The 22,274-nt window shown below is 40.3% G+C and overlaps 1 protein-coding gene across 24 annotated transcripts in view; it reads right to left on the reverse strand.

The window, feature by feature from the left end:
• CELF4 (CUGBP Elav-like family member 4) overlaps positions 1–22,274 on the reverse strand; it is a 714,329-nt gene that overhangs the window by 495,015 nt on the left and 197,040 nt on the right. The gene's annotated exons all lie outside the window — the stretch shown is intronic.

A 22,274-nucleotide genomic window follows, 5' to 3' on the forward strand; every position in this document is an offset into this window, starting at 1 on the left:
CTACATCATTTGTGGTGACACAGCTCATAAACAAGCTAAGTTGTGTCTCTTCATTTACCTTGTGGTAAACTGAATCCCTGATTAAAGGAGGAAACAATAAAGGAGAAATTACTCAAGCCAACCCTTCTGGGTTCCCTTATATAATAAAAGAAACCCAGCTTCACACATACACAGTTAAATTCTCTTTCTAATCCCTAAAACTAGGTGAGCTGAGTCCTACCTGCCTGACACAGTCTGGTCTGTGCTATCCCCTAAACTCTCCTAGGGTCAAACCTCCTGCAGAGTTACCTCCTTGTCAGTTCTCAAGGCTACATACTTCATTAGTCAGTGCACAGGTTTCCTTGGAAAGTCCTGCATCTCTGAGGGCTGAATCACAGACAGTTTCCATCTACCTCGTGTTTGAGAAGCTGGCTGTCTTGGGAACCTTGACATAAGAACTCAGAAGAGCAAGAAAGCTGTCTGGAGCCAGTAAATTCTGCTTCTGCTTTCTTGGAGCGTATGGGAGACACAAACAAATGGTTCTCCAAAGGTGTAATTAAATACCGTCAAAAATCCCACATCAATCTGATGTGAACTGAATGTCGAAATTAGTACTGATGTACATCCTGGAGGTATCTAAAGGCCCCTGTAAATCTCTCTGAAGTAGGAGGGGTAATAAAATGCATACAAGACAGCTTAAGGCCATGACCATCTCACTTTGGAGGTTTCTTAAAGACTTGAATTTAAGTCAGATCTGTTAAAAGATTGACAAGTATTTCCAGTGAGAACTGATCAGACTGGAGAAAAAGTTGTAAGTTGTAAGCTTTATGGTGACTGAAAAGAGGAGGGATAGAAAGATCATTTGAGTCTCAGTTGGAATAAAGATGCAAAATCACACAAGTCAATCTGATAAAGAGTGATCTTGAGAGCCCTGCATGGGAGAATATGTTGTGATCATTCACCTCTAATGTGTACAAGCCTATGGATCCCAGGTTTCAGTCCAGAATGGATCATTTTTGGTTGATTTTGACATTTGGATTGCAGAATTTATCAGTAATTTGCAGACTGAACACAAGCCCTCAGCAGAATAGAACAAGCATCACTAAATGCCTCTGCAAGCACGGGTATTTTACCCACTATTTTTTATTTTATGATATCTGTGCAGGAAAAGAGTAGGCTCCTTATTCTTGATGTGGATCCAATGACCAAAAAAGTTCACTGCATTGCAATAATAAGGAGGTATGTAACGTCACCTCACATGCTGGCATATGTCATAGGGGAAGTCTACTGGGGCCTCCTCTACAATGAATACTGAGGTGATATTTTTTTGCAGTGCCTTCAAAAGTAACCAAATGCAAGTAGAAGTGGGGAAAAGTAATCCCCTCACGTCTCCCTCTCTGAAGGCAGCAGATGCTTTAAAATTCACCAGGCAAGGCCTTCCGTGTAGCAGACAGTGGGGCAGAGAGGGTGGCTGCTCCGTACGGCTTCCTTTGCTCCTCAGGTCTGCTCCCAGGGCTTGCATCTGCATGTGCAATTTTGGCATTTCCATATATCTGGGCAATTGTTATGCAGATCTTTGGCTCAGGGAGCTGGGCCTGTTCCCTGGCCCTCCGCAGCCCTCCCTTTGTGAAGGAGGGAGCCCTGTGCTTGGTAAACAGCAGGCTGCCTCGGCCATTAGCAACCCACCAACTGGCCAGATACCAGCAACTGCTGCAAGCAGCATTCCGGCTGACTCCAACACTTTAATTGTTCACTCTGTGCTAAACAGAAACACTTTATTTTTCTGTCTAGAGATTACAAATGAAAGGCTTGCTTCCCCACCCTCCCTACACCGCTATTTTCTTCACTTGAAGGAGATTATTCTCTCTGAGAGAAGACGCCATGGTAGAGTTTGCTGTGATAGCAGAAAAGGACAGCAGGTCATCAGCGTTAGTAATCGAGGGCACGAACCTCAACCTTCCTCCAAACCTCCTCCCACCCTCCATCCTGCACGTACTCCTTCCTACCTTATTGAGGAGCTCTTCCTGGCTGGCTTCTTGTCAGGATCTGCACCTTAACAAGGGCCTGATTCAGAGCTCTCTGGAGCCAACAGAGAGATTCCCTCTGTTCTCAGGAGCTTTGGATCAGGTCTGTAAGGAATCATCTTCACTCATGAAGATTAATCAGTGCAACAGCACCAATTTCCACAAATTGAAGACAAGGTAAGTTAATTTAAACCTATTTCAGGATCTCCATTAATGGAGAAAAACAGTATTCCCTGTAACAGTGTAATAAAACTGCAATGCCTGGAAAACAACCTGAATGAAGCTATGGCTGTATCTCCCAGTGTATTCTCGGAAGTTCTTTGCATAGGTCTAATTGTGATGGAGATCATTTTTAATATATGTTAGCTTCTACTGCATAGTATTTTTCCTTCTGCTTTTGCTAACACAAACAAACAAACAAAACAGCCCCAAAACACTTGCACTAATGTAACAAAAAATATATTGAAGATTTTTCCAATCAGATGGATTTGTATAAAGCTGTCACTATGCAAAAATCCTTAAAACAAACAAACAAACAAACAGACAGACAAAAACAACTAACTTAAAAGGGAGAGAACATGTAGTCAACTGTTTAACGTGACCGTGACCTATTCTACAGCATAAATTCAAGATGCTGCTAGTGCCAGTTATTGGGGCCTAGGTCCGTGTGCTCCGTGGGGTGTGAGTCTCTTATATCAGGTTGCTGTCCTCCTTCAGTGCTTAAAACGTATTGTCACAGACTTGCTGAATGGACTAGCAAGGGAGCTGCATTCTGAACAGGTCCCTTCCTCCATGCTGACATGCAGGAACACATGTCATTTTACCAGCTCATCCTGTCGAGCAATGATGGATCACATAATACTGAATTCTGGCAACATACAGCAGATTTCACACACACAAACACACAAAAGCATCTTAATCTTTTCACTTCATCCTGAACAGAAATAATTTGAGGATCAAAACAGGATCATAAGTAATTTTTCATAAATATAAGCTGCAGTTTCCTCTTAGACATTTGGCTTTAGACAACCAAAACTTTGCCATCTGAATCTGAGGGTCTCACCTCTGCAACAACTCATTTTGAAGGAGCTGATATTGAACTCTACAATTTCAGCTGAATGTTTTACAGACAAACAGTCCTCTTCACTCCATTCTTTTACCACAGCAGGAGTTGAAATAATAATTATCAGCCTCATTTAGTCATTTAAATAAATCTCGTACCCAAAACTCAACTTGAATGGGGCATCTGTCTGCTGCAAATGGCAAAGATTTTACTTGTTCTGCAAACTTCTGTAGATTTCACTGCCAGTAGATGATCCCTGATTCTCACCAGGATACAGATGAAGTTACTACAGCCAGACTGAGAGCTCAGTGTGGTTGTGGAGAGAGTCTTTGGCTGTCCCTGTTCCATGTACATGCTAAATCTGTGTCTGAGCCAAGAAAACGTCTAGTTTGTGAAATGCTTCTACCATGGCTGAAGAGCGGTTACCATCATAAGATTCTAATCTCTCTTTAAATACACTGGCTTTGAGTCCAAGTTTGAGTCAGGCTTTTTAGTATGTGTGAAGAAGAAAACAAAGCAAACTAACAGAAAGCAAGCAACAAAGTGGGGAAAAAAAAAAAAAAAATCACTTTAAAAGTAAGAAAGAAAAATATCAAACAAAGCCAAACAGCTAACACAGTGATTTTGTTTTGTTTTGTTTTGCTTTGCTTTGCTTTGCTTTGCTTTGTTTTGTTTTCAGGCAAAAAGTTTCTTTCATCAAAATAAAGTAAAAAGAAGAAGACAGAAAAGGAATATTTGTCTGTTTTCCTCTGCAATATGAAGTGCCAGCTTCTCTGAGTGCTGACATAACACCTTCTGTTTGGGGTTTAAACCTTAGAGCTGCAAGAATTTCTTGTTGTGGTCAATGGTAATGAGAGATTATGCACTGCAAGACCAATCTGGGGTCCCACCTCCCAGACTTCCTATCCGCATGATTTCCCCAGACACTGATGCAAACATCTGGGTGTTTGTGTGTGACATTTTTTTCATTATTTTTTAATGCTGTAGGGTACTGAGGATTGGGTTTGTTATTTCCACTAACCAGGCATTATTAAAATACCTTGAGTTGATCATGCCTTCACAGCACTTCAGCTGAAAATGCTAGGCCAAGGTAGGATGACACAGCCCCAAGAAGTACTAACAGAGGTTCATGCCAACCACAGCAGCAGCTCAAACAGCACCCAGATGCAACGCAGCTCAGACAGCACCCAGGTGCAATGCTCAGAGTAAACTTTTTTTTTTTTTTTTTTTTTTTTTTTCCTTCGTTCACATTGTGGTACATTAGCCACCAGAGGGAGTCCAAGAGACCCCCATGAACTGCAGAATAAACAGATCAGCTTTCGGCAAAATAAAGGTAATTAAACATTTTCTACCGGGGGCTGCAGAGTTCAAGCCAGTGTGAGCTACTTTAGGTCACTGTGAGATCTGCATCGTGGGAATATTTATCATAATAAATAAATAAATAAATAAATAAATAAATAAGGAAAGAAAGAAAAGAAGAAAGAAAGATAAATTGGACTTAATTTGCAGTTTAACTTCTCAAAAAGAAAAAACAAAAGTCCTTCAAACCATGAAAGAGAATAAAGAAGCAAGTCAGTATTGGTAGTAACACTGCTGTTGCTTAAAATGATCTTTTCCCTGTGTATTTCTAATTAAATAATATTTTGTGTTTATAGGTCAATGGAATGGAAAAAAATCAGGTCAGGAGAACAGCATCCAAAGGGCAAAATGTCTCATCTGTGTTGCTGTATTAATTCCTGTGTGCATGGAAATACACAGATACTTAAACAGAAGTACATTCTATTCTGTTCAGTTTTACAGTTTGATAGCAGAGGATGAGATGTGGTTTCAGACTGCCTTGCATCAACCAGCCTGACCCCAGTGATGGAGAAGGAAAGTGGATCTCCCAGGGGATGTGGAAAGGGCTGAGGATGTCACAGGCTGCTGTTCATGGCCATGTCAGGTTAGAAAGACACCACCACACACAAATGTCAATCATCTCTCTCCTTGAAAGACAGCACAAGAATCAGCACTGGTGGGCAGGAACATTGATATGCCAAAAAAAGTGAGCTCTGCTCCGTTATAGAGATTCTGCAGCAAAAAGTAACCACACAAATGGCAGGAAAGATATCTTCCCAAGAAGACCCTATTACTCTGGTCTGAGCTGGGACTAGCACCTTCATGGCTAACTGCTAAGCAGTTGTCTTCACCACTAAACCAAAAAATCCACATCCCTATCTTTTTTCTTGACTCTCCAACCAATAAGCTCTGAACATTCCTTTTTCCTCTCCTATGCATGGAGTCCTACGAGACTGGGCTGAGAACAGATGGGTTTCTGCAGAATATTGACATTTTAGCAGGAAATACATACACATGTGGGGAAGGAAGGGATTAATTCTATTTCTGGCTGCTGTGGGGAAGACTGTGTTTTCAATATCATTACTCTAGTTTCCAAGCTCACATAGCTGGAATAGATGAGGCAAGAAAAGGGCAAAACAGAGGAGCAAAGAGATGTGAGTATGGACACAGAGCAGGCTGGTGTCAGAGTATACTCTCATCCACTACACCAAACAGACTCTTCTTTCACCATACTTGAATTATCTCATCCATGGTTGCACTGCAATCAGTGATGCATTTGTACTGCAAGAGCCAAGAGCTGAACTATACGGAACATGGACAGTACTCAGTACAGTGACTTGGGAGTAGTTTGTCAAAGAGACCTTGACTGAGGATGAATGTCTTAGGAAACCTCCTGGGCCAAAATTAGTCCAAAATATGCAAGGTGAGAAGCCTGACCTCTTCTTCCTACACAAGGATAACATTCCATGGCAGGCTGTCTGCTATCTGGATGAGCAGATTAGTTGGAGTGATCACAAGAAGCGAAAGGATATTTTCCACTCAGTTATTTACAAATTGTGCCTAATGAATTATTGATCAGGTGAGTAGCACTCTGTACAACCCTCTAGGAATCTGCCCTTTCCAGGTTGCACATATGGCTCGTTGGCCCAATACGGCCAGTGGAGATATTTCACCCCTTGGACCAATTGGGTATCTGGCTGCTGAAGCCACAGTTGTTTTTCCAATCTGCAGTGCCCGCCTGCAAATTAAATTTGTTAAGGTAGAAAGCAACTGAAGTGGGGGAAAAGAATGAAGCAAAGGATGAATGCTGTTTCCACCGCTCCATTCCAAAACAGAACAGAACATTGTTGAAGTGGCTGAAGCATACCTGAGCTCTTTTCTTGCCTCTGCCACTGAAAATACCAAACCAGTTGCTGTCTGTAATTAGGTAGTGTAATTGTCAGCAGTGATAGCATACAGTCTGAGGGGGTCTCATCCACACCTCTCTTCACAGCCATCCATAGTGGCCAAGAGCCCATCAGCCTAGATAGTGATTCATCCAACTAAACATAGGAATCTGATCAAGGCCATTGTGAGTCATGCCCTAAAATTCACCATCTGTCTTGTCTACCTTTCCATTAACTATGGAAGGAGCTCAGGTACAGGGATACATGGTATGGACCCAAAGGTAGATCAGACAAATTCCACCACTGATCTACATACCAGTCCAACAGCAGAAGGCAGTGTCTATTTTTCCTGCCTATTGTGTCTGCTGAAATTCTTCATGTTTGTACTGCAATAACTGTGCAAGCTAATTCTATGCACTTCTGCATCTGCACTCTTTCATTTCAGTACTTTCTTGAGAAATAATAGTAATGAAAAATACAGCCTTCTAAAGCTGGACCTTTGGTAGAAATACCATATTTTATTTGATGTTTGTACAAAATACAGCGAGGCCCCAATTTCCATGGCAGCATACTCCTTTAGCCTGCTCAGACAATAACAGCTTGAGCGGTTCCATGCCAGACCCCTTATTGGCACAAGGTAGTGTCACGGCACTGCAGTCAATGGCACTACTTAAACTATATCATTTGAATACCTGTTTATAATCTACAACAGTAAACATTTATGCTTCTTGTAGATACAGCTTTTTTTTTTTTTTTTTTTTTTAATAAAAAGGGAAAAAGAGTAACTTTTTATTTATTACTATTGTTGTTGGTTTCTTTTTGCATAGCTGGCAAGAAGGTTAGAGTCAGACTCTTTCTCTCTCCCCCTCTCTGAGTACCAGCTGTTCTTCATGGGGGGATATATGAGCACTTTTATACAGTTTTAATATCCACCAGAAATTACATCTCACTGCCTTTAGGGACTGAACCTTTAAAATTCAATTTCAAATAAATATAATTATAAAATAAGGCTGGGGGGGAGGGGGGGGGGTTAGGGCCAGAGGGGAAGGGGGGGGGCGGGGAAAGAGCAAGAAGAGGGAAAGACGGCATCAGAATTCAGTTCCTCTCTATTAGAGCTTCAGGGCACAGCCAGTGGGGCTGCATTCTTTAACAACAGTAAGAAAAATGGCCCACGGCTCTGAGATTAGCATGTTGATGCTTTGGTCATCACTGTTTGAATCCAGAGACAGCAGCATCCCATGCTGCCAAGGAGGAGGAAGGGGAGCAGGAGGTTTGCAGAAGTTTTTGTATCTTCCACAAATCTTTCATCATTGCAGAAACAGTGGAAAGGGAGAGAATGAAAATGCAATATGTAACAGAACTGAAAGGAAAAACCAAGGACTGCTGAAGTGTCATTGTGTTTCTTCTACCCCAGGAGAAAGGATCCGGCTCTGGGCAAAGTTGTGTTTCAGAGAGCACAGATGCAATTCTGGCACAGAAAATCACAAACAACAAGTTTTATAAGATGCTAGGAGTGGAAAAACAAAAACCATCACAAGGTCAAAAGCTGTTAATTTCCTTCAAAGACAATGAGCTGATGACATTGTTGTTAAAATGCAAAACTGATGAAACCATGGACAAGGTTGTTCTTGGAATGGCAGTGAATCTTACTTGTACATGCACCATTTTATCTATCTATCTATCTATCTATCTATCTATCTATCTATCTATCTATCTATCTATCTATCTATCTATCTATCTATCTATCTATCCATCCATCCATCCATCCATCCATCCATCCATCTATCTATCTATCTATCTATCTATCTATCTATCTATCTATCTATCTATCTATCTATCTATCTATCTATCTATCTACCTACCTATTTTATTCCAGAGAAGACTTCAATTAACATAAAACTAGGAAAGTCCTTGTTTACAGACCAGAACAGGATGGAGGTGATAGGTGCTTCTTAACAGTGAAGCTAAGGGAAACAAAGTGCATTTAGCATTTTGCAGAGCTGATCTGCTGATCTGCTATTCGCTGCTTACAATACAGCACCACTGTAACACCTGTTGGCTTGGGGCTCAGGTTTTTCCTGGAGTGGATCTTATTGTAAGATCTTGTTGTGGAACCCAGTGGTCAAGGAAACCTTTTTCCTTTCCTCTAGCAATTTAGTCAGCAACTGTTGGGACTCTGGTGGAAATCTGTGGAAGTAGATTTCCTCTACAGCCTTTCCACAGTGAAAGCGTCAGTGACCAGCTTCACTCAGTCCAACCTTCCCAATTGCAGCAGGACTCAGACAAAACCAGTAGACGCTTAAGGAGCCTCTTTTCTACCTCACCTTGAGCTGACTGTTCAATTTCCAGCCTTTGCCCTTTCTTGAACACATCGAGCCTCATCAGATAACCAAGCAAATATTTCGGAGACCTACCCTCTTTTGTCATGCATTTGAATAAGCACCGTGTTTGCAGTTATTTGTTTAGCCACTGAGCTGAACAAATTAGATTAACACAACACATGCAGTGATGGGAGGAGGACACAAGGAGGGGGTGTGGGGGTGCTCTATCAGAGAAAGGAAAGATGCCGGGGAAGTGCTGTCATCATGGCAATTAACCATGCCTTCATTCCCCAAGAAAATCTGCTAGGTAATTCCCCCATCCTCTCCTCCATGTGCCTTGCAGAACTGGGGCAGTGCTGCACAGGATCAAAGCCGTGCTTCAGAGCTCGGGAGGTTGTGACAGTTGCATTTGTGTGAGGGGAGTTGTGTGGGAGATGCTTCCTTCTGCTAAATTCAGTGACACACTGTTAACAAGACATTACAACAGCCAGGGATGGTTGCTGTTTTCTTTCTCTCCCCCCTCCCCCCCCCCTTTTTTTTTTTTTTAAATTATGGTCCAGTGAGGCTTCTCCTACTGCTTCTGCTGCTGCTGTTCTTTTACTGCAGCTGATGAGTATCTCAGCATCTTACTCTCTCAGGCCCTGTTCTACACATGAGATGCATAACATGGCTTTGTGGCCAAATACCTTGTTCTTAGTGACAGGAGTCTCACAAGATGTCCACTCTTAGTAAGGCATCTAGTCACACTCAACTCTAATTCTAGGGAAACTTAGCATGTTCTTCACACACAGAGTTGGAGAACAGGTCGATGAGGTTTCCAAGGCAGCCTTTCTGTTGGCGTAAATTAACACAGCTCCTCTGTAGACTTGTTACCAGAGAGAGAACAGATTAAAGCATGAAAAGTTTGGAAAAGCTGTTACCCATATTTTACAGATAGCAAAGCAGAATCATAAAGGGGGATTCACACAGAATCACTGTCCCGGGAGCAGCCGGAAATCTCCTGAGTTACAAACCAGTGAGACAAACATAGTACTTCCCAGGAGTGAAGCAGCAGTGACCATTTTACAGTCAGTGCTCTGGAAAGCTCAAAACCTGGTCCATATAAAAAAACGATAGGGATATTTCACAGTAAAATGGTCTTCAAACTATATATAGTACACATAACAAACCCACCCAACATAAGTGAAGAACAGTCTATACCAAGATATCTTCATCGTCTTTGCTGAAGATGATGGTTCCTTTGCTCTCTGTCTCTCTAGTTTAAGGGTCTGTAAGCAGTGTAACTGGAAACAAAACTCTGAATTGTGACTTTCTGTTTCTAAAATAGATCCTTCTGGAGAATAGTACCCCTATTACACGAAAACTTCTCAGTGATTCCTCTTCACTACAGCATAGGGCGGCAAGCACTTAGGTAATTGGAAAAGAGGTGAGTCTAATTGCAAGAAAAGCTTTACTAGATTAATCAGTTTAATGTCACCTCTGATAATACTTGAAGCAATTCCATGTAGATAATCAGGATGTATTGATAATCCAGACTAATCAAGGGGTGTGGAGAGATGGAAAAACCTTTTTCCTCACTGTACTATTGTTACAAAGGACATTTTTGAAAGAACTACACAAAAATATTCCTTACAAAAGAATATTCTTCTTTTTTTTTTTTTCTTTAAATAATAAAAAAAAAAAAAAGACCAGAAAATTTAACTCAACAGAAAAGGAAAAGATCATTGCTCATCTAAACAAATGGGAACAATCTTGAAATCTCTTCCCAGGCTGTATAGCATTTTCCAGTGATCTCCAACCTGGCATAGAGACCCATAGCCAGGAGCTTACTAAAAGCCTTATTGGCCTCAACAGTAAATAACATTAAGAGCCAGAGTTCTTGTTTCTCAATGAAATCTTGCGGGGGAAACTAGTGGAAATGGTGGCAGAAGGGTGACTTTAGATTTGGTCAAGTTCTGTAGCATGCAGTCAAGTAGAAGGGTGAAGGCTGTTGTTTCTCCAGGTCTTGTCTGATACAGGTGCAAAGAAAAGTGCTGAATAAGATGACAAAATTCAAAGCAAAGAGTTAAAGAGTTTGTCTGCTGTTAGCAGACTGAATACTGCTCAGAGGCACTGGCATATAGAGGGATTTTTAGGCCCTAAGTGCCAATGCAAAGTGATTTTCCTTTTATATATATATGAAATCACATTTTCTTCTGCCTAGAATCATGATGCGTGGCTTTCTGCTTTTGCAGAAAGTTGACATTGAGAGAGAAGATGCATACTATCTGGCTATCTGAAGTCTCCCTGCTTTTAACATTTCCCACCTGAGTGCACTTGACAGATTCCTCAGAGCAGTGGGGAACACAGGGCTGATGTAAACCTTTAGATGATGGATTTTCTTACTTTAAAATAATATTTCTGGGAGAAACTCTTCAAACTTGCAGCTTTCTTTTTCCATTTTTCCCCATCCATGTTCTACCCTCTATTCAAAATAGACTCAGACATTCAGAGAATCCTGTTTCCTGTAAAAACACAGTGATTTACACGTACTCAGAGTGAGCAAATCATGACATCTCTGAAATAGGAAGAAACGATCTGCTTAATCCACTGGATTTTGCAAGATATAATTCCTCATAGTCAAATTCAGCAGTTGTCACATGAATCCCTACACTTTGCCATAACCTTGAAGGTTACCTTACCCTACTACATGGCAGGGAAGGAGAAGCAATCTAACTAGTAGTCAGAGAAGGTACCTGGAAAGACAGACTTTTGTGTCTGCTTCCAACACTGGGGTGGCAAAACTTGTAAAATTAGTTTAAACTCAAACACCTCCATAGGTCCTCTGAGGTCTGAAACCACCAAATGTAAGGCCTTTAGGTGCCCTGTGAGTGTCAAACCATGAATAAAGATATTTATGCCATGTCTCTGATAGCACCTCCAGGCAGCCTTGCCTGTCCCACTTCTCTAAGGAGGCTAAAAGTATACACCTGCCAAAGGGCTTGAGCAGCAATGCATACAAGGGGCTTTGAGGAAGTGCAGAGAGTTCTAAGTGGTCAACCTTCCTCCCCTCCTTTGCATTCTCTAGAAGTAAAATTCATTTCTGAGAAGAGAGTGTCCAAAGCAAGGTTTATACAGGCCTTAATTTGTGCTAGATACTTCTCAGCAAATGCTATTCTAGATGCCAAAGGCCAGCTGCAAACTTCACAGCAAGAGCTAAAATCAATTTGCAGCCAAAGTAAAAAGGCCTGGATATCTGTCCCTATCCCCTTTTCTTTCCAGCACAGCCATCAAATGAGCTGCTTGCTGCCTTTCGTTACATGGTTAATTTCAGAAATGAAAAGACCAGTGGCAATAACAGCATCGGGGGCTCCATGGAGTGGAGCTCAATGTGGAGATGCTGGTAGCCTTCACAATCCAAGCTGCCATATGCCCTCTCAGAAACAATTTCCTTCCAATTTTTTTTGAGAAAATAGAATAGAGCTACCGGGGAAAAAAATAAAATAAAGTAAATCAATCTTCAAGAAACATATATTCATGTGAGTGAAGAAGGCCTTAGATAAACAATAGTAAATAATGCTGAGGGCCACAGAAAAAGGCCAAAGATCACAAAAGCAGTGTCAAAATTTGAAGCACTCAGAGAAGGGAAAAGAATTAATGTTCTCAGAGAAGGGAAAAGAATTAATGATAAGTGCGTTCATTAATTTTATTTATTTATTTTATATATTTTCTGCAAGATGAAAAGTATTTCCTGTTATGACAAATACAACCGGGTCCAGGCTTAACTGGGAGATGGACCATTTTTTCCTTTCTCAGAGTCTGAATAAAGCAAAAATATGAAACTTCTGTTTCCCTAAGCATTACTAGAAGATCTAAACCTTGTAATTGTGCTAAACACGGCAAGAATGAGGCCCTAACACTAGTGTCCCATCTGCTATTGAATGCAAGCTACTTTGAGATCCCTGAACTCCAGGAATCTGTTCTTCCACTATGTGAACTGTTTTGTTTCACATTTCCAGTATCTGTCATTCCTCTGTTGGTTTTTTTTGGTTTTTTTTTGGGTTTTTTTTTTTGGTCTGGGGTGGGGCTGTGCTCATACACTTCCAGGAGGATTAGAAGGATGGATGAATATTTGAGGGAAGTTGTGAGGCTTTTTTTTTTTTTTTTTTTTCCTATTATTTCCTTCCTGAAGTGAAAGTTTCTGGATGATAAAGCAAAAACAAGTAAACTAGCAATATACCTGGGATCAAGAAAGGAATCCTTAGGCATATGATAATTATGCAAGGTGAGTTCCTTCCTGTGTTGAGCACCAGAAGCAAACCAGTACCATGAGGACATTTCCCATTGTTCAGGTCTTGAGCAGAGTGTGGAAGGTGGATTGCAGCAGCAATAGGTTTCTGCACCAAAGCTGAATATGTCCACACTTCTTCTCAGGCACAGCAGTAATACTCAGTATGTTATCCCAGCATTTCTTATTGTCTGTAAGGTGACTGCTGCCCAGTGCCATTTTGAAAGGATTGCTTTCCTCGTGTAGCTTTATGGAGGCTGTAAGTTTGTCTCAATAATGCCATTTTCCCTTTCATTACTGTTTCTTGATGTCCCTGCAGGCACTTATACTTCAGTAAGAACTCTATATCAACAGTTTTGGAAACCTGAAATCCAATTGACACAGCATGGAGACATGACAAAACGCAAAATAGAGAAACTATCTATCTGAGATAACTGTATGGACCTGCTGTGCCCAAGCAAGCCTTGCTTTTTAGCATATTGATTTGTAAATGTATTTATAATGAAAGATTCTTTCCTTCTATAAATAAGCACCTAGCATAAAAAGGAAGGTGGGACCAGATTCTCCAAATCTTGAGTTGGTTCTTTTTACCACAGAACAAACTAACTGCCCAGAGCTTTGGTATTTCCATGTAAGAAAACTCTTGGAGCATGATTTAAAACAGTAAAACTCTTAAGTGAAGTCAGCTGTGATTCACATACATGGCACAACAGAGACAAAAGCTCACCCAACCATATCTTCCATCACTAGCAGAAATACAGATTCAGTAGAAGAAAAAAATTACATATATATATATATATATATATACACGTATATATATATATATATATATATCACCACTGCCTCAGTCATCCATGGTAAATCTGAATATATAGAGCTATAGACTGCATGGGTTCTCTACTGTGAATTCTTCCTGGACTGATAGATGAAATACTGTAACTCTTTAAAGGCTAACCCAGTGAGGAGACAGCACTGACACTCCAGTATATTTAAAATATCCATGTTTAACTCAAAGTGTAGCCTGAATTATACTGCATCTTTTTGGCTAGGGTTAAATTGATTCATAATGATTTGTACCTCTCTCTTGACTAATAACTTTTTGTTAGATACACAGATGTCTTAATAACACTTAGGTTTGTTTAGCTTATCCACTAACCAACATCACTCTCAGTAACTGTGCTAGCATATAGGGATGGCTAAGAGATTTCTTTCTTTCTGTTGAATGTAGAAAAAGTTAGCTAACAAATACATCTTTACTGTCACACCAAGCTCTCTTGTGCTCTGAGTTCTCTCTGTATTATTCATAAAACACAGATTCTTCTTAAAGGTGGATAATAACTGTGTGGCTTGTACAGGTTTCTGTCCCTCTCTCCCCTGAAATAAGAAGAAATTGCCCCCATCCCCAAGTAGCCTGTGCTGTAAGTGGCACAGTGAAAATGCCTACATAGAAGAGCTTGAAATCCAACATGAAGAGGGACTATTCCAGAGCAGATGGGCAAGATCCCCACCCTTGCCCAGCTGGCCACACTTCTTTTAATGCACCCCCGAATCTGGCTGGCTTTCTGGGCTTTCTACCCACCAGTACCCCAAGGTCCTTTTCAGCAGGGCTGTGCTCAATCCTTTCTTCCCCCACCTTGCATTGGTAGTGAGGGTTGCCTTGATCCAGGTGCAACATCTTGCATTTGGATTTGTTGAACCTCACGAGGGCCCACTACTCAGCCTGTCTAGATTCCTGTGAATGGCATCCCATCCTTCAAGTGTGTTGACTGCAGACCACAGCTTGGTGTCATCAGCAAACTTACTGAGGGTGCACTCAACTCCACTGTCAATGTCATTGATGAAGATATTAAAGAGTATTGGACCCAGCACTGATCCCTGGGGGACACCATTCATCACTGATATCCATCCAGACATTGAGACATTGACCACTACTCTCTGGACTCAATTCTGCAGCCAGTAAGCTTTGAAACTTTGCCAGATTTCCTCACTGAGTATGAAAACTTGTTAGAGCAGCTCTGAATTCATTCTAGATGGCTGAATAGAACATACCATATCAGGGGCTCCATTTATTGGCATATTCTTCACTTCACAAGCTACAGCATTACAATAAGGAATTAAAAGTGATTGTCAAAAAAAGAGAAAAAAAAAAACACTTTTTTTTTTTTTTTTTCTTTTTTTTTTCAGTGGATGACTTTTACCATTACATGAAATTATGAACAGAGAAAAGAAAATCCTGTTCGGACACTTCTGAGGTATTTTGAAAAAAAATACAAGGGATGGAGAAAATTAAATAACATTGCTTTCCTGTACTATAGTTTCTGAATATATTCTTTTTCTTTTCTTCTTCTTTTCTTTTCTTTTCTTTTCTTTTCTTTTCTTTTCTTTTCTTTTCTTTTCTTTTCTTTTCTTTTCTTTTCTTTTCTTTTCTTTTCTTCTCTTCCCTTCCCTTCCCTTCCCTTCCCTTCCCTTCCCTTCCCTTCCCTTCCCTTCCCTTCCCTTCCCTTCCCTTCCCTTCCCTTCCCTTCCCTTCCCTTCCCTTCCCTTCCCTTCCCTTCCCTTCCCTTCCCTTCCCTTCCCTTCCCTTCCCTTCCCTTCCCTTCCCTTCCCTTTTGTTTCTTTTCATTTCATTTTCCTCTCCTCTCCTCTCCTCTCCTCTCCTCTCCTCTCCTCTCCTCTCCTCTCCTCTCCTCTCCTCTCCTCTCCTCTCCTCTCCTCTCCTCTCCTCTCCTCTCCTCTCCTCTCCTCTCCTCTCCTCTCCTCTCCTCTCCTCTCCTCTCCTCTCCCTCTTTTTTTTTTTTTTTTTTTTTTTTCCTACTTGAGGGGAGGGGTGAGGACTGTTGAAGACAAGAAAAAAGTACTATAAAGTGAGAATTTAGCCCCATAAGGACCTCTTTATAATGCTTCGACAGCAAACTCTATGGCAGCAGCAATAAAAATAATGAAAGGCTTTGTCTCTCAGTTGAAATGACACAACATATTTCATAAGCATTTCAAACATTTTCATTGAAAAGTTGTACTTTAACAGGAGAAAAGTGAAAAACACCTCAACAAGGTTCACAACACTTCCTTCTCACTTTCCTTTTTTAAAAATAACTGTCAAGAAGTTGCCTCGTGGCACTATTTCAGTCTCTTCTAGCAGTGGTGGTGATGATATTTTTTAGGTTTGTCTTCACACTGCCACTCTCTGGATAAGCTCTCCCATTCTGCTCTCAGTCGAGGAGTAAAAGCGTTACCTTAGACAGAATAATGCTGGGACTAGTATTTGGACAAGCTGAATGAGATTCAATAAATTTTCTCTGTATACATTCAAGTTCTTTAGATCTGAGGACAACATCTCACCTTGGCCAACATCTCTCTTTTTTTTTTTTTAAACCCTCCCCCCCACACTTCCTTTCCTTCCCCCTGTCTATTTCCTTCTTCCTAATACTGTTAATCTGTTTCTGGGTTTTGCTATAATAAACTCTCTAGATTAGTATTTTTAATAAAATCTTACAATCCACCCCCTCATTCAATTAATCTATGCATCCTTTTTTTGTATGTCTGAAGGTGTCTTATGTCAACTTTGATGATTTAGTGGCTATAAAAAATAAAAATAAAATAATAAAATCATCTGACAAGCTCTTAAAAAGTAAGGGGGGATGAAGAGAAGGAGACCCTGTGGTACAAAACTATAAAAGGTTAGATTAGACTTTAGCAGAAAAGTCTCTGTGATAATTACTGTTATCTGCTGATCCATAAACTCTTCACACAAACTGCAACAGTAAACCAAAAAACTGACACTTTAATAGCAATGTGCTTTGTAGAGCAGGGACATCTCTCCTCCTCCTTCCCACGTCTCCATGCCTCCGAATGCTTCATTTCCTCGCAGCCCTCTGACAAGCAAAGCTGACAACCCGATTCCTAGGAAGCAGCGAGCAGCTAGAGGTCGGGACTAATTACTGCTAAACTTCTGCAGTTTCACAGCACAACGAAGTTGGGAAGGGAGGAGAAGTGGGAAAGATGGACTGTCACCTTGCTGGTTTGGGGTATATATATATATATATATATTTATATTTAAGAAAATGGGAGGACTCCAAGCAAATCTGAGAGAAAAGTGCTGAGTTTGTCCAAAGTGCAAGTCAAGTCCATCAAAGGTCCACCATCCCTCCAATGACATGAAATGGCATGGCTCAACAACTTGAACTGGTTTACATTTCTAGCTGTGCATCAGTCCCCATAATCTGCAGTGCAGTCCTTTATTGATTCATAACAAGGAGGGATCTGTCCCCCATGCAGATGGAAAGGGAGTAATCCAGAAGCACTGGGAAACCTTGCTGGACTTGGCTTTTATGCCACCTGATAAAGAGCAGATTCATCACTGCCAACTTAAAGATGCAGCTCTAGACAGGGAAATTGAATGCTTTGTTTCTCATGTTTGAAAATCATTTTATGACTGGCAACATTATGCTGTTGCTGTAGTTTTACACAATACAATCTTAGCCCTTTGCAGATATGAAGTGGGGAAAGCAGTTGAAGTGTGTGGGGAAAAAATATAGCTAAGGAAGGACAAGTATCAAAAAGAGGATTGAAGTCAGAGAATTACCTTATACACAGTCATGCCAAAGGTACTCTGAAGTTAATGATTCTATAAAATAATTAAGAGGAAATTGCAATTTTGAATTATAATTAAGGACTCAAGGCCAAAACAGCAGCTAGCATAAATCACTACTGACAACAAACCTCCGCTTCCTTCTGTTGGCCCCATCTTTTCCTCAGTTCTCCACCCACTAAAATTTAACAGGAAAATACCGAAATATTTTGAACTACATAGTAAAATCCAAGCGAGATTCATACCCAGTTTTTCTTATCTCACAAAAATAGTGAAAACTCCCCCTGATAAGATTTTACTTCCTATTTTATGGCATCAGGTTTATTGACTCATTTTCTATAGAACACTTACAATTAAATAACATCCTACTCAGTTCAAGGGGAATTTATTTTGAACAACAACTTTTGCAATGGTTTTATTTAAAATACAATCATATAACTCAAACAAGCCAGCCAATATGTTTCTAAGCCAATAAGAACTGGGACGAAACCAACCCAACAACTTAGAACAGAACATAAACATAACTTTGATTTAGAAACATAATAACAATAGTAAAAAAATTAAATATATATATATAATAAAAAGTTTCTGTATTTATGCTTGCTTCAGAGATTAAACAAATATGGGGAGATACTGTGATTTTTAGTTCCATGTCCTGTGCATAACATTCTCATAGAATCTCACACAGAAGTTTCTGCATCAAGATCCTCTATTTTGTCAAAGATAACAGCTCTTTAAGGACAGTCTAGTTTTCACCTGGAGATATCTGCTTGATGGAACATCCATCATGTTCCTAGGTACCCTGCCCAGTTGCATCCTTTTTGCATATTCTTACAAATACTCTTTTGTCTTCTATTAATAATACACAAATCCAGAACCAAATTAAATAAACTGAATTTGTAACCAAATGTAGTTATTTATTTATTTTTCCACATAGTAGCAATATTCAGACAAAAACGTATGCCCAAATTTATAGACACAGGTGCTGAGAAAATAAGCCCAGAGATCAGAAAGCACAGCCCCTGTTCTTCCAGGAAACTATTACCCTGATGGAAAAGCTTTCTGCAGAATTCCAGCATTAAATTCATATATGCATATATTCCCAGTTTGAGGAAGAGTCCCAGTAAACTGAAAGGGAAAATGCACTTGAAGCAGACAAAAGATTTTTATTTATTTTTGAACTACACTGCATAATTACCCTGTGCAACAAATTGCCACAAGGTTTCACAGAAGCCAAGACCTTACTGTAATTCCAAATAGGATTAGACATTTATATGCATAATGAGAACATTCACAGTTACACTGACTTGGATAAGAAATGCTAGGGAAATAACCCTCATGCTTCTAGGCATAAGTCAAGTGCATAGGAACAAAGTTGAGAAAAAAACTCAGTTTATTCTGTCTTTATGCCTTATGTGTATTTTAAGACTTGTTCTATAGTATCCAAAAAAGAGCACTATCTGGAGGTAGAAACAGACCATTGGTTGAGTCAAGCAGTTCAGCAATATTCAATTATAGAACAAGTACAGTTCTCAAGTCATTGGTGTATACTCTCTGCTTGGATTAATCTTTTTCATTCACATGGCTACCTTGTGTATAACAAATAGCCATGCCGTCTAGAGGTAGATGAGAAAAGACACATCTATAAGATTGAACTGAAGGTGAAAATCTTTAGGGTGTATTGAAACATTCATGGCTATCTATCCATGAGATCAAAACATTACCAAATAGATTATATGTCTTTTCAGAGTTACTTCTATAAAATCCTGATGATTTCATTTCTATTGAGTTTTGTAGGAATTGGCATTCAGAAACCAATATGTCAAAAGTACTACTGAATTTGTCTTATTGTGTCTATGGTAGGCAAAGGGTGTAGATTCAGCAATGGCTGATACTTCAATTAAATGCATCTTCTGAAAAATTAAACAGTGCATAGATCTGAAGGCTGTAATTTGCTGACAATCATTAAAGAATTTGTACTGGGCTTTTGTGTTGATTCAATCATCTCTTTTTTGCAGAGCAATCGCTACACTTATGAATCCACTTCTGCCCACTACTAACTAGAGAAACCCTCCATCACAATCAAACAAGATTTATACTTACAGACAAGCTTATCCTGGGTTACATCTACCACACATCCCAGCAGATTAACAAGATTGCTAACAAACACAATCCTTTGTATGGGCTAGCAGACCATTGCTATTGCATTGTTCTCCTAAGTGTTGCTCTTTGCTATGTTACTGTAAAGAGCTAAAGCAGAAAACTTCCGAGTAATCTCTCTTCTATCAATAACAAGTGTCCTAAACATGTGCTCCTTGGCATCTATTCCTACACTTGTTTTTGCTTGTGTCTTCTAGGACTGCATTGCCTTTTCCATGGGGATTTGGTAGAGCTCAGTATTGTGGGTATGTGACTTTCCTGAGCTCAGCATAAATTGTAATTAATGGAACTTTAACAGACAAAGTGACAGAAAGCAAACCAGAGCAATTCACTCTTTGACCAGCTCTGTTTTATGCAGATCCAAATTGCATTTATGAACTCTCATTATCAAGATGCTACTTGATCATTTCTAAATTGTAAGGCTGCAACAGAAATGACCAGTAAAATTACCTCTCTCTCCCAGCTGGTAGCCTTCCATGCACACAAACCCGAAACACAACCACCAAATCTATCCCTGCCCTTGTCATGAGCTTTCCATCATGGTAAGCTCTCATTAGTCCTGACTGAGTCACGCACCAGCAACCAGGAACTAGCAGATTCTTTTCAGAGATGAAACAAAACAAAGTAAGGAGGGGTGGGAGGTTTAAAAATATCTCAGAACCCCAGCCTCTGTCATGGTGGACCTTCAAATCCATTTATTTATTTATTTAAATAATCTAAGACATGGAAGAAATGTGTGGAGAAATGGAGTCTCACTTAGACTTATTTACTTTTATTGCTTTCCTGCTTGGAGCATCCTGGAACAAGCTTCATATGATGCAGAGGAAAGACGTGGTACAAGCAGGGACAGAGGCAGATTTCAGTCACTCCTTTGACCATGAATAACCCTTAAGAGGCAGTATGTGCTTTTTCAACTTTTTTTTTGTCTGATCACAGCTTATGAAAAATACTCTGAAGTTCTGCATTGAAGTCAGTGCTTATGCTTCTTTGAGAATAAAATTATAGTCAGGGATCCTCAGCTTCAAAGATGGCCTCAGAGGCAAGAGATAAACTCTGCCCACTTTCTGCTGTCCCTTGGAAAACAATCTTGAACCATACTTGAGTCATAACAGCACCTGGGCAGTAGAACTAGGTCTTGTCTGAGGGATAAAATAAAATATATATCACCGAGATTCAAAATACAGCATGACTTCTAGAGACAGAGTTGGCCCAGCAGCCTCTGACAGCAGAAAAGAAGGTGCTAATAAAAAGCCAAAGAGCCAAGAACTAGTGCAGTAAATGCCTTCATACATTTAGTTTGCAGCTTGCTAATTCAAAGCTATGACTTTTCCCCATGCCAGCAAACGAGGCAGAACACTGTAGGCATAGCTCTCCATTTGGATGTTAAAGTAACCTATAATGCAACTATATCTGTCTCTTCCTAAAGTTATCAGTAGGACTCCAGATAAAGCATGAGCTCTGGAAAAGAGATGGGGGAGAGACTGTTTCAGTGCATGTGTCCCAGACCTGACAGGGAGGCAGAAGAGGGGGATGTATTCTGATGCAAAGTCCCAGATCTGTTCTGATGGAAAACGAAGGTGCAGAAATGTGCAGATCTACTGGCCTGGCATAAGTAAGAAATGAGGCAGAACATAAAGAAGTCTGACTCCACTCGAACTCTTCATTTGGTGCCCAGAATCCACCTTCCCCCCCTTCCTTCAGCCTAGACATGTCTTTATTCCTCCTGAAATCTATGTTTTGGAGCTTCACTCAGCTGGACTGAGTCCTTTTCCAGCCACACAGATCACTACAATCCTTTAGCAAAAAGGAGTCAAAGTACTCTTTAAAGTCTTCCCTCTGTCTCCATCTCTCTCTTTTCTTCTTTCTCTTTCTTTTTTTCCTCCACAGCCCCTCACATTATTCATCATAATCATAAAACATTCATTTGTGCTTCTGACCAATTGGAAGGCCCTCGCGGGAGGCCATAAAAGGGGGGTGTCAGGGTTATAATGAATGTAAATGCCAGGTGTTTAAGCTGGATAATGTGCAATTTGCAACTCAAGCAATCTGCACAATAAGCAAACCTAACGTTATGGTACCTGATAGGGGCACGATGGCCATTCAGAGAGAATGAAACATTTTACGACCTCTATGTTGCCCTGATCTCATGATCTAATAATAGTCCAGACAAAATTAGTTCCTGCTATAATGTGTTTGAATGTTTGGGGGGAGGTGGGTGGGGAGGACGGATTGCAAGGAGTTGGAAAGGGGGATGAAAATTATATCAGGTGGCTGTGCTGAAGTTTCAGAGGATCAAAGGGAATTGTTATCTGGATGTGCTATTTAAGACAATAACCTTCTGCTGAAAGTGAGGAGGTCAAAGACGGGTCCTTCATAACTATCTTACACACGTATATGTGTGCACATAGAGCTTCTCCCCAGGACTTGGCTGCTGATTAAATGAAAAGAGGTTGGTCCCTGCAAAAAAAGCTGATTTTATGGCAGTGCAGGGCTGGACAGCCTGATTCCCTGATGCCTAACGGAGCATCATCAACCAGAATTTAGCTAATCTTGGGCTGGAAATAGCTGCAAAGTGTAGTTATTCCCATCTCGCTCCCCTGTTTCAGAAAATGAGCATCATTTTCTTTCCTTCTTCTGTGCAAGGCCAG

This window comes from Coturnix japonica, chromosome Z (assembly GCF_054131305.1).
Source record: "Coturnix japonica strain WE chromosome Z, WE-NBRP24, whole genome shotgun sequence".
NCBI lineage: Eukaryota > Metazoa > Chordata > Aves > Galliformes > Phasianidae > Coturnix > Coturnix japonica.